This window comes from Rhopilema esculentum, chromosome 11 (genome assembly GCF_057945365.1).
Source record: "Rhopilema esculentum isolate cy_ngs chromosome 11, ASM5794536v1, whole genome shotgun sequence".
NCBI lineage: Eukaryota > Metazoa > Cnidaria > Scyphozoa > Rhizostomeae > Rhizostomatidae > Rhopilema > Rhopilema esculentum.
This window is the reverse complement of record NC_142825.1, coordinates 2117501-2121640: the sequence shown is the minus strand read 5'-3', so window position 1 is coordinate 2121640 and position 4140 is coordinate 2117501. Positions and strand designations below refer to the sequence as shown.

At 38.5% G+C, this 4140-nt stretch overlaps 1 pseudogene; it reads right to left on the bottom strand.

Annotated features, from left to right (window-relative positions):
- Nucleotides 1-3461: 3461 nt before the first annotated feature.
- LOC148958921 (large subunit ribosomal RNA) overlaps nucleotides 3462-4140 on the bottom strand; it is a 2138-nt pseudogene continuing 1459 nt past the window's right edge.

Sequence of the window (4140 nt, the reverse complement as noted above, 5' to 3'; positions counted from 1 at the left end):
CTCCTCCACAGCGCCAAGCACACAACTTGCTATAAGGCTTAAGTATGGAACCATATCTTTGTGCTCTAATAAAAAATATGCCCCCTTTTCGAATTGCATCCAGTTTTGCCCAAAGATACAACGTCATAGGCTGTACCTACTGTATCCTTTGGTGTCATACTTCTCAAGGACCTGATTTCAAGAGACTGAAAAATGGCATAAGGCCTCAATATGAGAAAAGGATAACTTTGTTCCTCCTCCAGACACATGACAAATATGAATTTCGTTACAGGAATACCTTTATTCTTTGGTTACCCGTCTTCTTATTAATTTACAGCTTCGTATTCAATTGCATGTCTTGTCAGTATAGATTAGAAATTTCTGAGGCTTCAGTACAAACCATCTCTATTTTTGTGACGTCATAACTTCCAACCCTTCTAAGCGATTTATAGATAATTTTCACATCTTGATGATTGTCAGAGCTACCCTGGTGCCAATTTGCAGCTTTATATCTTATGTAGTTTCTGATTTAGAGCGTTTTTAGACCCTAGCAGCCATTATGGTCATTAAAGGGCAGCCATCATTCTCATTAAGAAAACCCATTAAGGTAATCACCTTCATACAGTTTTTCGCCTCTAACTCCGTCAAATGGCATCAAAACATATCAAATATATACATCGTTGGAAAGAGCGTAAAATTATCTATCAAATGGTACCAATCATTTTAGTTTTCCTTGTCTTTACGAAAAGTTGCAGTCTGATTTGCTACACTTGCATCTCAAAGTCAGCAAAAACATATGCGAAACCTTTTTCTGTGTCAGTTCACCATATTGCAGCTTGCAAACGGATCTGATTTTTTTCGTGCTTACGGTATGTGCTATTTTCACTCGATAAATACATATTCCAAGTGTATTCATAGAATATTCGTAGTTTACTACCTATTTTTTCTCTTCTTTTCCAAAACTCATATCATTTTCAATTCTCCTGAGTACTGCATCTCAACGTAACTCTCTTTTATACATTTTTAAAGTTATACATCATTTCATTGTTCATTATTTTAGAGTATTGTAGCATCTTTAATCATTTTATATCTATTCGTTTTACTTTGATACATTCTTAATTGATGTCTGGCTCGTCTTTTCAATATACAATAAAATGTCGTCTATGCTCTTTTTGTTATTCAAACTTTTTTTATTGCCTTTCTAGAACGCTTTTTACAAAATTCAACCTTCTCAATCTTTTAATTTTGAAACCGATTATTGCATTTGAAGGTAATTCTCTTTTTTACCCTTTTTAAAATTATACATCATTTTATTACAAATAAGCCTTGTCCTTGATAAAATCAGCCCATTACGCAAATTGCCACTTCATGATCATTTTTCTACATTTGTAAACCTGTTAACAATCTCTTTCATATATTGTCTTATTTACAATTTGATTACGTTCATTTTACAAAACTTTCTGTTATGGCCACCAAATGGAACCATGAAAATGGTCAAGAATACTAGAACTCTCGATTTTTCGTTTTTTGCAATCTTTTCCCTTACGGCTCACAACAGATGAACAGCAGACACCTTCATACGATAACTCTCCACCTCATTTACAGGACCATCTCACTCCACGTCAAATTGCATTTTGAGTTCGATATCTATCATGGCGAAAGTGCAGCAATTGTCACTCTGTAAACATGCTGCCCTTGTATCACAACTATATAAGCAATATAAAATCTTCAAAACGATTACCTTGTGTATGTGAAGGTGGACGATATGATGTTCCACAGCCACATCAGATACCAATCGCCCTGATTAACCTTAGCAAAGAAGACATCAAAATACTTTCTCCGTTTTCATTGGATACCGGAAAATATGAGGTTATGCGATACGGATATAGGGTCCATAATGCAATGCTCTCTATAGATGTGCCTGAAACTACAGTAGAGCAGCGTATTAATATGATCTCTAATCACAGTGCCAGATACAGATGCATGACAGCATATCATTTCTTAATGAATAACGACAATTCCTCATATAGAATGTACGTAGGAAAACATCAGAATTTACTTTCTTCCCGTCAAAAACATCATACTACGACCATCAATACATAATACAAACAAACCCAAAAAATAACAAAATCAAACACAAAAATACACAGAAAAATTAAAAAACTACTTAAAAAACTTTGACAAACGTTATCATCATGACTTTGATGAAGTGCACCACCTTCGTTGCCAACTAGGTATTTGCAAGACAGACAGTGCTCTTGAATTTAGACATATTCTTTACTAAAGATATTCTGCATATACCCCTGCATCAATATTTCCAATCTTACATGAAATGATCAAGCAACATAACAAATTATGTTATGTACAATTTAAGGATGATGTTGTCCTGTAACTTAATAACTTATCTTCATTCTATCATTACGATTATTCTCCCTCAGTTGAGACATTATTTAATTTGTATCCTGTCATTTTAACAGATGGCATCACCAATCAAATCATCGCCTTTCCGAAAAGAAAAAAACACTGGTGTCAGCTTTTTTAATCAATTTACCAAGTCGTTCTTGCGCCCATATGGACCAGCTGATTCATGGGAGAATGTACCTGCCATAGATTGGGCCAAGCCCATTAACTGTGAATGGCTCCTACGGCCCACCTATGCCTTGAGTGAGCTCTACCAGTCAGTGGTGGACAACATGGAGCTTCTCAAGGTAAGCCCGTTAATAAAGCCAAAAAAATGAAAGCAGTGGATGAGGAGATTGAAGACTTGTGTGAAGCTCTCGCACAATTTAATACGCGAGACAAGGAAGCTTCACGAACATGCCAGCATTGATTGTAACACTATCATAAAAACAATGCTGGCTAATGACTCCATTGGTCAATTCATGGAGGAGGCATACCAGACAGGGGGTGCCCTTTTCATAATGTCTTGTCATTATTTAATGGCAAGAACCATAATAACTGATCCAGAGGCATATGCCTCCAAATTGCCCTTGTTGGTGGTGGGGATGAAGAGTTTAAAAAGAACTCATCAGTAGCAAACCTAAGAAAAATACTCTTACAATCAACAACCAAGAAAAGGCCGGCAAAGAGGAATATTGCCAAAATGCTGCAGGAGTTCGAGGACGAAGAAAGTGACAATGAGCCACCAACGAAAAAAAGCCTAAAAAGAAACATATTATATTGGAAGATGAAGATGATGACAAAGCAGGGCCAAGCTGCAAGAAGCAGAAAACAATCGATAACTGATTTATCTTCTTAATTTTCTCATTATTATATTGCAATTTGTTCATGTTTATCCAAAAATTCATAATATTTCACCATTTGCATTTTGTTCTTTCTTGGGTTATGCTTTTATAAGACCAAGACATCCAGGGAGGGAGGGTGGGCCTATAAACGGAATTTCTGCTTGTATTCGGTACAGGGGGTCCACGAATAATCCCTGTGGTAACTTTTCTGACACCCCTAGCTTAAAACTCGTAAAGACTAAGGGATCGATAGGCCATGCTTTCACAGTTTGTATTCATACTGAAAATCAAAATCAAGTGAGCTTTTACCCTTTTGTTCTACATGAGATTTCCGGATTTTCAAGGGCCGTCCAGAGCGCACCGGACACCACAAGAAGTGTGGTGCTTTACCGGGCATTAAACCCTATCTCCAGGCAATCTGATTCCAGGGTGTCAGCCCGTTAACAAGAAAAGATAACTCTTCCCAGGGCTCTCGCCGACGTCTCCGAGTTCGGTTGCGTTGCCGCTTCTCCCACAATGAAGTGAGAATATCCACGTTCCGGTTCGGGAATATTAACCCGATTCCCTTTCGATAGTACGAGCCATGCGGAAATGGCTGCTTTGAAACGGAGCTTCCCTATCTCTTAGGGTCGACTAACCCGTGTCCAACTGCTGTTCACACGGAACCTTTCTCCACTTCGGTCTTCAAAGCTCTCATTTGAATATTTGCTACTACCACCAAGATCTGCACTAGAGGCCGTTTCACCCAGGCTCGCGCCAAAGGCTGCGTCACGACCTCCACGCCCTCCTACTCGTCAGGGGCTGCTCGACAGACGATATTCCCCTGACGGCCGAGTATAGGCAGGTCGCTGGAGTGTCATCCATTTTCAGGGCTAGTTGATTCGGCAGGTGTGTTGTTACACACTCCTTAGCGGAT